We start from the raw sequence: 11751 nt of genomic DNA, 5'->3' as shown, positions 1-11751 counted from the left end.
TTCATGTCCTGTAGGTTCTGTTTCTGTGTAGAACCCCGACGAATACACATGTATTGATTTTTTGAATCCACATTTATTTCTGAACACGCTTCTATTTTTTTCACGGCATTTTCTCTCTGACCATGTGTAGTAGGTGTGGCTTCCAGGGTGTGTTGTTGTTGTTTTGACAACCAGGATTCCGTCTGTGGGGGACCCAACCCCTGTCCACTCTCCGTGGTTTGGGGAGGGGGCTCGATCACTTCCCACCCACATCTCATCTGGGTCATGCCATGGCGATTAGTCAAGGGTATATGTTACTCCCCAAATGAAATACTAGAACCTACCTACACACATAATTTAATAAGAAATCAATTTTATGCCCTCGCTGTACCATAAAGGTCAATGGGAAGGAAAGTTATTTATAATAAAATACGTATTTTAAAATGTAAATGTTCGGGAACAGCCACCCGGGAACACTCAGAGAACACTCAGGGTCCTTCCCAGGGCAGACCCCAGGCAGAACGGATGCAGACTGGTTACCTGGGAACCCAAACCCGCCAGCCCTGCTGCTGCTGGAGATGCGAGTCCAAAACAGCGACGCCCCAGTGAAGCCCCACCGCCACGGGAACATTGTAGTCTTTCCCACATTCACCCAGAGGTTATGTTCCCGGAAAATTCTGTGTGTATCGCAGATGTTCTGTGTTATCTGAAAACCGGCATCAGGACACGAGGCTCAGACAATCATTAGCAAGCTGCTTCCTACATGATTGTCCGGCTGGATGTGTGAATGAGGCAGAAGGGTGCAGGGCTTGTGCTGGGCACCCCTGCACAGGGCCGGACAGCAGGTGTCCGTGAGTCCCCCACTCCTCTAGCCGATGCCAGAAGCACCTGCTGGTTATTGTGATGCAAGAGATGCGAAATGCCTCCAAGGGTCCAGACACCCAGCTGAAAACCACAGAGTGGGTACCTTCCCTCAGCTGGAAGTGGAGGCTGCATTCCCTGCTGGGCCCATAAGCAGGAGGCTGCAGGGCTTGGGTTGCTGTCGCTTACTTTGTCCCACACGTTGGAAGTCTGAAAGCCTGCAGGGGTCACGACAGCAAGCTGAGACCTGAGCTGAGACACGCAGAGAGGAGAGCATACCAATATAGCAGCCCCTGGATCCAGCTGTACCTGAAGCTGGACCCATCCCTACACCTAGAGCTTTACGAGCCAAATGATTCCTTCCACTTCTGTCAGTGCAACCAAAGGAGTTAACCAGTAGCAGCGTGACAATGAAATTCCTACCAACATAAAGAATATTAAGACATACGCATTTAGACCCTGGAACCAAAGCTTCCTCCTCTGAACCCCCCATTGCACACTCACACCCCCCCCCCCCACACACACACGTTTCAAATACAACTACCTGGCCACACTGAAAACTCCCATTTTGATCTTAGTGATTTGTTGTCATGCTTTCCCGGGGCCGCATTTCCATCCCCAACACCAATTAGTCTTAACAGTTATTTTCACAAAACCTTCACACATAAATCCAGGGGCAGGTGTGATCTAGGATCAGGCAGTTATTTTCGAAGTCATAAGGAATACCCGTTTCATTCCGGAATGTAGACATCATCAACCCTTCCTTCGGAGGATGTGCATTAATCTTTCAACGTGCAGAGGAGACACAGGGTCTGTGGTCTCTGCCTTGGGGTGGAAACATCCCCACGAGCAAATGGGCTCTGGAGCCGCGACAGCTGTTTGCAGGATGAAGAGGCGTCAGAGGGCCGAGGCAGCGGGGCGGCGGGCGTGCACCGTCACCGTGTCTGTTGGCACAGTGCTCGTGTTTGTTTCTCAGGAAGATTATTCTAAATCCCCAATACTCCCCTGCATCTCTGCATCGGAAAAAAAAAAAAAAGGCGAATTGCTCTTTAAAGAAAATCAGCATTCTCGGTTTAACCTTCTAGCGTGATGTGCGTGCAGAAGCCACATCTGTCCCTCCCGAAAGAAGGCCGCGTTCTTCCCCATAACGCGGTAATGAGAGGTCGTGCCACAGAGTTGCTGGAAGCTGCAGGAGGGAAGGCTACATTTTCTATTCCTTCCACCAGAACCAGGCAAAAGATGATGAGGATTTTCTCCGGTTGTCTCTGCTGATAATTAACCACGGCACAGAAAACTGGAGGCAAGTGAGCATTTTGTAATTTTTGTTTGAAGTGAAATGCAATTTTCAAAACTACTCATGACAAATCGGAGTCATTAGTGTCCATGCATCATTTTGTACATACAATCAGCATCAGGAAGGAACAATACAATCAGACCGCTCGATTGTGTGTGTGTGTGTGTGTGTGTGTGTTGCAACTGGATTGAGAAGAGCTGCCTTTTCTTAGGAAATGTTCTAACATTTAAAAATCATAACAGCAAACCTCCCACGTACACAGGCAGACCGTAAGATACCTGGAAATCACACAACCCGTTTTCAGCAATGTAAATAGTACTTATGAATCTGTGTGCGTTGCTTAACAAGAAAAATACAGTGGGTACATTTTAATTCTGTAATAAATGTCTCCATAAGAGAAGGGTTCTCGATAAAGAATAATTCTCTCTCTCTTCCCAGGACCAGAATCCAAACATATCACCAGAACTGGGTAGGAAATTTTCATGGTGTCAACAAACTTGCAGGGAGACAATTTGCAGCTGAGAAAACGGCTCTGAGTTTTCCCAGAAAAGTTTAAACGGAAGCATTTGAATCAGGCATTTTGTCACTTTCCAGAGGACATTTTGGGTTTTTTAAAATTTTTTTTAATGTTTATTTATTTTTGAGACAGAGAGAGACAGAGCATGAACAGGGGAGGGTCAGAGAGAGGGAGACACAGAATCTGAAACAGGCTCCAGGCTCTGAGCCGTCAGCCCAGAGCCCGACGCGGGGCTCGAACTCACATACCGCGAGATCATGACCTGAGCCGAAGCCGGACGCTCAACCAACTGAGCCACCCAGGTGCCCCTAAAGCTCATCATTTTAGCCGTTTCAATTTTTTTTAATGTTTATTTATCTTTTAAGGAGAGAGAGCGAGTGGCGGAGGGGCAGAGAGAGAGGGAGACACAGAATCGGAAGCAGGCTCCAGGCTCCGAGCCATCAGCCCAGAGCCCGACGCGGGGCTCGAACTCACATACCGCGAGATCATGACCTGAGCCGAAGCCGGACGCTTAACCGACTGAGCCACCCAGGCGCCCCACCAGAGGACATTTTGGATGTGCTCCTTACAAATAAGTTGAATCCGATATTTTTCCAGATGTCTCCATACCTGTTTGCTTACAGCAGAGCCCCTGCTTGACTTCTTGTTTTAAGGGTGTTTTTCGTTGGGTTTATCATGAACCAGTGGCTTTTCTCAACACTCCCACTTTCCGGCACTTTCCGGCACGGCGTGGTATCTAAAAATATTTGAAGCTCCTTACTGTATCTGTCTTGAATACGTCTTTTTTTATACTGAGTCACTGGGTGCATTGCAGGGACGGGAGAGCCTAGGAAAAACTTTTTTTTTTTCCTTGTTACTGGCTTTTAGGAAATGATGGTATCTGTAGAGAATCTGAGACCAAGGGAGGAAAAAGTCTTCTCCGGCCTTAAATTAGATCCTTTATCTTAACAAGTTACCCAGAACTTGCTGACGCCTCAGTTTGGGGCCGCGCAGTAACCCCCCAGCCGCCGTGGCGCTAACTGACTTCGGTCCTCATGTTGCAAGTGAGCTGCTCTCCCCAAATCTCATGTCTGCCCTTCCTTTGGAGAGCCCTCCTCAAACCTGCTCCAGAGAACCTCTTTATTATGAAAATCACCAGCTTCATTATGGAGGCTCCGTCCATCTCGGGAGCAGGGTGAGAGCCAGGCTTTGATTGATACGGAGGAGAGGCTGGTTTGGGGGCTGCTGCTGTTTCCACCCGGCTGCCCCTGGAAGGAGCCTCAGGCTCCCCCCCCCCCACCCGCCCCCCAGCCCAAGGGAGCACCACTGGGATTCTGCACCCAGGCTCCTGGATGCGGAAGGAGGAGGTCGTCTGCTCCCGGGAGGATGCAAGCAGCCCGGAGAGTGAGAGAAATGTTGGCGGAGGCCCCCGAAGCCGCACAGGGTTGGCTGGATGGGAAGGACGTTTGCCGGGGAATCTCCTCGTCAGGTGAGGACTGGGAGCCTGGCTACTGTCCTTGCTGAGTTACAGCCCTCCATCCATGTAGATGACAAGGGGGCTGGACCGGGGCATGTGGAAGCCACTCTTCCCTGCATGCACTTTGTAATCCTGGACGAACTGACCAGACCGGATTTGAGCCCCTGCTTGCACACACCTGCTGGGGAGCCCCAGCACGTTTCCTGATGCCCCCGGTCCTCAGTTTGCTCATCTGAGAAATGGGGATGACAAATACTGTTAGCTGCCAAGAGAGTGCCAGCAGTTTTTTTTTTTTTTTCTCCTGTTGCCATCCACTCCCGTGGTTTCCTCTGATGCATCTCATGCCCTCCACTCTGTCCACATGGGTCTTGGTGAGCACCTGTCCTTACTCTAGCCGGTTGATCAATGAATGGCCCTGAGCACCTGGATCCAGCTGAGCCTGAAGCCAGACCCTCTCTGCATTTTTCTATTAGTCAAACCGATGGACTCCCCATTGTGTGCCTAAGCAGGTATGGGTTTGGTTCTCATCACTTGCACTTTAGAGAGTGGTTCTCACGCTTGAGCACGCCTCAGTGTCACCTGCAGGGTTTGCTAAAATACAGATTGCAGGCCCCAGATCCGGTGGTTCTGATTCAGCAGGTCTGGGGTGGGGCCTGCAAATTTTCATCTCGCAAAAGTTCCCTGGTGCTGCCGCTGTGGGTGGCCTGGGGACCGCACTTTGAGAACCACTGCATCGATCCAAGCTATCTTGTGTGGCTGCTGGGAGGGTTAGATGACTGGGCTAGTTCTCCCCGACCCTCGAGGGCAGGGCCGACACGCTGGGTGTCACCTTGGGGTCCTCCGTCTGCTCTCGGTCGGCTCATAACAGCAGCGGGCGATAGGGGTCACCAGTAGCAATCAGGTTGGTGACAAAATCGTTCTAAGGCTTTGCTATTTGGGGAAGGGGGTCCAGCACAGAGAACAGGGGACCCTGTAGGGCAGCCCCACCTTCTCACAGGTGCACCTGAGGAGTGCAGTGGTGGGTGGCCGGGGGTGCCACAGCCACAAGGCTCTCCAGAGGAACAGAACCGATAGGATACATGTGTATATGTGTACTTTATGTGCAAATATATTTTAACACAAGTTTTTATGTGAGAGATTTATCTACAACACACACACATACATATACATATACATATATATATACATATACATATACACATATACATATATATATATATATATATATATATATATATAGGAGATTTGTATCTAAAGGGATTTGTATATAAAGGAGTTTATCATGAGAAACTGGCTCACGTGATCATGGAAGCAGAGAAGCTGATTCTATGTCTTCTACGAGCTGGAGACCCAGGAGAGGCAGGGGGTCCTTCAGTCTGAGTCTGAAGGCCTGGGGCCTGGGGGAGCTGACGGGGTGCATCTCAGTCCTGGGGCAGGAGATGACCAACATCCCTGCTCAAGTCACACGGGGAGGTGACCTCCCCCTCCCCCCACCCTTTTGTTCTATCTGGGCCGCAAAGGGCTGGGAGAGGCGGCTCCACACTGGGGAAGGCTCATCTGCTTTACTCAGCTGCAGATTCAAATGCTGAAATAACTTTTAGCCAGATACCTGGGCGCCTGGGAGCCCCTCCAAGCTGGCAGGTGAGCTGTGCCTTCACACCTGCGGATGAGGAGCCGGGTTGCCTCGTAGGGAGACCAGGGGCGCCCCTGCCGGGGGGGGGGCGGTCAGAGGTGTGGGCGCAGGGCCGAAGCCCGGTCCACGTGGCCGGATCGGGACAAGGATGGTGTTGTAGGGGATGCAGAACAAAAGGCCAGTTTTTCAAATAATTCCTCACTTGAGGCCAAGTGCAATTGCTTGATAATAAGTGCATGAGGTGAGAAAGTAAGAGTCATACGCAGTCCTCCGCTTCTCTCTCTGTCCTTCCGTTTCTACGCAAGCAAGGTCCCAGAAGTTATTGATCATGTGACAAGCCGGGAATGTTTCCAGTCCCCTGCGTGGTTTCTGAGGCCACAGGAACGAACGTGTCCGATTGCACTTTTTTCTTCCTCTCCTTCTTAGGCGGCGATTTGCTAAAAAGCTCAGAGGTCGTTACTTCTCCCCCAGCAGAGCTAGCGACTAAAGGGTGGTCTCCCGGCGGCGGCCCCTCTGGGGGACATGCTCCGTGTGCAGACGTGCACGACTGTGGCTCCCGGGTTCCAAGCGGCCTCTTCAGCTGGAGGAGCCTGAGCGTGAGCAGGCTTAGTTCCATTCACGTTTGCAGATCAGAACGTCCACTCACATTCGGTGCCATTGTTCTTGGCCTTTCAAACCAGGTTGGAGACTCTAAGTGACCTAGAACCTTCCTGGTGAGCCGACCTAAGGAAACCCCTCACAGGGACGTGGCGTTGTCAGCTTTCCCGACGGCCTGGCTTTCCCTCTAAATGTTATTCTTGTTGTTCAAGTTCACGAGCTGCTACATATAAGTGGGGCTGTGTTCTGTGCATCTGTAGCCATCCACTCTCTATCCAGCTAACCTAGGCTATCACCAACGTGGCTATCCAACTCATAAAGCACTTTGTTACAATATGAAGATCTCCCTGGTGGGAAATTTGATTCGACCCCTTGCCTCATGTTCACAAATGACCACTTCTGGGCCATGAGTCCTTTCTCCCTTTATCCTCAACAATGATGTGAATTTGTTTAAACTATTATGTCCTACAACTAAAGTCTTTTCTTCTTTGCTGTACATTGTATCTCTCTTCAAAGTACTCGGCGCCCTCTGTGTCCACTTATCCAGCTGAGTGACCCAGGAAGGACAGTGAATAAATGCATTCTATTTTTGTGTCATGAAAGTAATCAAATTTCAGGGATGGGACCGCCAGCCTACTGCCCCCATTCTCTTATTTTCTCCTTGACACTCTCAGTGGAAAGGACGGGCTAAGAGTGTAGATGTTGGTTCTGGGAGGACCCAGTTTTGAACCTTGGCCGGTGGCGGAGGAAAGTCCCTTTCTCTCTCTGGGACTCCCTCATCGCTTGGATGGAGTTGAAAGCAGTCCCTTACTGGTGGGGAACGTGAGTGACTGTTGGCCTTCAGGGTACTGCTCACGACAGCTGGTGCGCTGGGAGCCTTATGCTGCTGGAGAAGCGGCCTCCTTGACTGACACAGCTGCACACTGGTGGTTGCCGCCCTGACTCAGGAAACTCCACTCTTGTCCCAGTGGCGACGTGTCCAGGACGTGCCCCTGATCAAGCCTCCCCATCTTCATACCACGGTTCCCCTTTGCCACATGTTGGCTTTTTGGAGGGCATGAAATGACTTGCAGCTGAGAGTGCACAATGAGGAGAGAGATTCCAGGGAAGGTTGAAAGGGGTCTGCTCCCTGGTGGAGAAAGACTGAGACGCTGCACCCTGCTCCTCCCCATCTAAGCATGGTTGTGGGTGGATGGGTCACTCGAAGCTGTGAAAACACAGAGCAGCACAGCAGGACCAGCTGCCGACCCGCCGAACAAGGCAGAGAAAGAGCACAGGAAGAGGCTGCGTCCTTGGTGGACCGCTGCACCACACCCGGGACTCTCCTTGCAAACTTCTTGGTAGAGGAGATGGTTACACGTCTTTTGTGTTTGACGACCTCTTAGCTGGCGATTCCGCTTCCCGCAACTGAATACGTATCCCTAATGGATAGAACTACACAACCAGACTTTCATTCTCTAACCAGCCAGCCTTTTTTCCTTTCTGCCCTCTCTCTCCCAGAATTACTTGTATGCTCAGAGCCTGACAGGCATGACTGAGACTCCTCCAGAGCGGGTCCCTCTCCATCCACAGCGACAGGGCTTGGGAGTCAAGGGTGACCGAGTAAATTAAGAAGAGCTCGGCCATCCAGCTCCCTCAGGCAAGTTCTTCTCCTGCTGAGCTCCCTGCGTTCTTTTGATTTTTCCTTGGTTCTTAATGAAGTACTTACTTGGGCAAACTGCCTAGAAACTTCAGTTGGAAACTTGACCCTGGAAAATTCCTTAATCAGAAATAATGTGATTAATGACAGGGCTTGTGTTTGCTAATAAATAAACTCCGGCTTCAGATACAACTTTTGGATTCAGGGGAAAGGGTTAATGGCTTTGCTTGCCTGGGAAGGTCAGACACTCCCCTCCCTTCAGTCTGAAGAGGAAGAGACTAAACCTAAGTGGTCCAGGGCTTAGCTCCTGGGGGTGGGGGTGCTTAGTAAACGTTTCAGGGATTAGTAAATAACAAGGCAGACGACTTTTCACAATATGAAGCAATTAATAAAACACGGAAATGGAGGAGGGCAGTAGGGTTTCCTGACTTGGGAGCCTGGGAGGTGGGATTGGCTCCTCTGGTGTGGACTCAGGGCCCAGAACAGGAAAGCAGTGGACACGGGGGGGGGGGGGGGGGGCAGCTGGGGCCGAGCCAGGAGAAGGGGGGCAGCAGGAATGTGGGGGGACAGCAGGCAGGTGGCCTGAGGCCTCTCCCACAGAGTCGGGAGTCAGGTTAACCTGGCCGGGAGGAAGTGAAGTGTTCACCTTGTAGCAATGGTTCTCCACGGGCGCCCCGCGGGCCTCTAAGGGGCCCCTGGTCTCTTTTGAGGGGTCCCTGAGGGCAACACTGTTTTCACAATCCTACTGACACACGACTGGTCTTTCTCACGGGGCCGACCCGGGCGCCGATGGGCGGAAGCCTCCCACCAGTGCTTTCACGCGGATCCGGGCGGCGGTGCCATGCTGGCTGTGCTCTATTCTTCACGGTCGTGCGCGTGAGTTGAAGCTAAAGCATGCCGAGTGCACTTAGGACTTTCCTTGCTGAAGGTGGTAAAGCATGCTAATTTCATTACGTCTTGACCTTTGCGCGTTCTTGAACAAACATTTTGAGCAGTGATACAGGAAGCAGGCACAGAGCACTTCGACCTACCGCAGGGCGATTGTCTCCAGGAAGACTCGGTGGGGTTGTTCGAGTTGTGAGCCAAATCGTCCTGTTTCCAAACAGCACTTCTACGTTTAGAGGGTGTCTGACGGATAAACTATGGTTATTTAGACCTGGGTATTTTGCAGCAATCTTCCCCCACATGAACTAAGTCAAATCTCCTGTGCATAAGAATTGTAAACCCCATACGCAGACACCTGAGCCTCAAGAAGGCAGAACCTAATGCCCTGCGAGGTGTGGACCGTGTAAGGAGTTTCTTCCCAAAGACACGGTGTGGATGGAGGCAGAACACAGGGAAGGGGCTTGACAGTGAAGTTGACAAGTGCTCCTTCCGTCAGGTGATCAGAGTCAAGGCCCACAGGCGACACTCCGGACCCAGGATGTGATGCACTGGAGATGGGAATGTACCCCTGTGGTCTTCCTTCCAAACCCCCAGTCTGATCACGAGAAGAAAATATCAGACAGATACCGGCAGGAAGACATTCCATGAAGCACCTGACCGGCGCTCCTCACACCGTCAAGGTCACCAAAAACAAGGAGAATCTGAGCATCAAGCAGACAGTACTGAAGGCTGGCAAGAGTGTGGCCTGTGAAGTGGAAAATGCCTCTGTGGACAACAGCTGGGAGTTTCTTGTGAGTTTCTCATAAGCCTATGGAGACAGGACAGCTAAATGCCACGTGGTATTCTGGGACAGCAAGAAGGGACATTAGGTAAAAATTAAGGGCATTCAATAAAGCATAGGGACTTCAGTTAATAATAATGAGTCAATACCTGTCCATGACATATAACAAAGTTACCACACTCGTGTAACGTATTAACAACAGGAAAACTGGGCGCAGGGTACATGGGGACTCTGCACTCTGTAATTTTTCAGTCAATCTAAAACTCTTCTAAAATAAAAAGTTTACTTACATATATGAACTAAGGACCCTGTCACTTCAAGGAAAATAACTGACGGTCTTTGTTCCAATGATAAAATGTGAGCTCTTCCAAGTTCAGATTAGAATTTTGGAAAACTTGTATGGACGCCCCTAAATGGCTCCCTCCCAGAAACCTAACTTCTGATGAGATCTGATGATATTCACAAGTGAGACTTTTAAGAATGTTTAATTTTAATTTAATTTTTAAATATAATTTATTGTCAAATTGGCTTCCATACAACACCCAGTGCTCACCCCAACAGGTGCCCTCCTCAATGCCCATCACCCACTTTCCCTTCCCCCACCCCCCATCAACCCTCAGTGTATTCTCAGTACCCAAGAGTCTCTTATGGTTGGCCTCCCTCCCTCTCTGCAATTTTTTCCCCTCCCCCATGGTCTTCTGTTAAGTTTCTCAAGTTTCACATATGAGTGAGAACATACGATTATCTGTGTTTCTCTGACTGACTAATTTCACTCAGCATAATGCCCTCCAGTTCCATCCATGCTGCTGAAAATGGCAGAAATTCATCCTTCCTCATTGCCGAGTATTGTGTGTCAGTTGATGGACATTTAGGCTCTTTCCATAATTTGGCTATTGCTGTAAGTGCTGTTATAAACATGGGGGTACATGTGCCCCTATGAATCAGCACTCCTGTATCCCTTGGGTAAATTCCTAGCAGTGCTTTTGCTGGGTCGCAGAGTAAAAAAATAAATAAATAAAAGAATGTTTTATGATGAAAAACCTGCATAACATTTGGAAGTATTGTTTCCCCAAAGACCGATGGGGTGTTGCCAAATCACTCATTGGTAAGAGATTCACTGAAAGACCAAGGTAGATGAGTGGATTTTTCTCTCTTTTTTTAAAAATTTTTAAAAATGTTTATTTTTGAGAGAGACAGACAGAGTGTGAGTGCAGGAGGAACAGAGAGAGAGGAAGACACAGAATCTGAAGCAGGCTCCAGGCTCTGAGCTGTCAGCACAGAGCCCCATGTGGGGCTTGGACCCACGAACTGTGAGATCATGACCTGGGCCGAGTCAGACACTCAACTGACTGAGCCCCCAGGCGCCCTGACAAGTGGATTTTTCTAGAGTGTGAAAAGCTCTCTGATGTACCTTCAGATTTGCACCGTGTCTGACCTGTAAGGAACTACTGTGTGATGTCTTTGGTGTAATACCAAAAAAGAATGCTCACGATTTTCTGGAAAGACCATTGAACACAGCTCCCTCTTCCAAATGAATATCTACGTGAGGCTACATTTGTTTCATATGCTTCCCACAAAGTAACATCTCACAACAAACAGAGTGCGGAGGCAATGGGAGAACCCAGGTTTCCTCTCTTATAAAGCTGTATTCCCCCCTCCCTGGCCTTTGAGTTGGGCTACAGCGGGTCTCCTTCTGGTAAGAGCTCTTTGGAAACCAGGAACGGAGGTGGAGGCTTCCCAACACATGATCTTTCCTACACAGTCACCTCAGGCTTAATTGTTTACAAGAGATACTCTCAGATTTGCAAAGTGTCAGGTGGACTGAGTAACAGTGTGTCAGTGTGTCACCTGTCCAGTTTGCACCTGGGATTGCAAAATTCAACGCTTCCAACTACAATGACTTAGATAAGCTCACCTTTGGGAGTCATTTGATTTCAAAGTAAAATTTCAGAATGGGGGCACTGGGGTGGCTCAGTCGGTTGAGCCTCTGACTTCGGCTCGGGTTCGTGAATTCAAGCCCCGCGTTGGGCTCTCTGCTGCTGGCACAGAGCCCCCTTCGGATCCTCTGTTCCCCTCTCTCTGCCCCTCCCCCACTTGCTCTCTCTCAAA

At 49.9% G+C, this 11751-nt stretch overlaps 1 long non-coding RNA gene across 1 annotated transcript; it reads left to right on the top strand.

The window, feature by feature from the left end:
- The first annotated feature begins 2576 nt into the window (after positions 1-2576).
- LOC131486278 (uncharacterized) lies at positions 2577-3415 on the top strand. Its single transcript, XR_009249285.1, has 2 exons — positions 2577-2716; positions 3184-3415. It is a non-coding gene; the product is annotated as an uncharacterized LOC131486278 (long non-coding RNA).
- Positions 3416-11751: the final 8336 nt, after the last annotated feature.

This window comes from Neofelis nebulosa, chromosome 9 (assembly GCF_028018385.1).
Source record: "Neofelis nebulosa isolate mNeoNeb1 chromosome 9, mNeoNeb1.pri, whole genome shotgun sequence".
Lineage (NCBI taxonomy): Eukaryota > Metazoa > Chordata > Mammalia > Carnivora > Felidae > Neofelis > Neofelis nebulosa.
The sequence above is the reverse complement of the archived record's forward strand: the minus strand, read 5'-3'. Positions and strand labels throughout refer to the sequence as shown.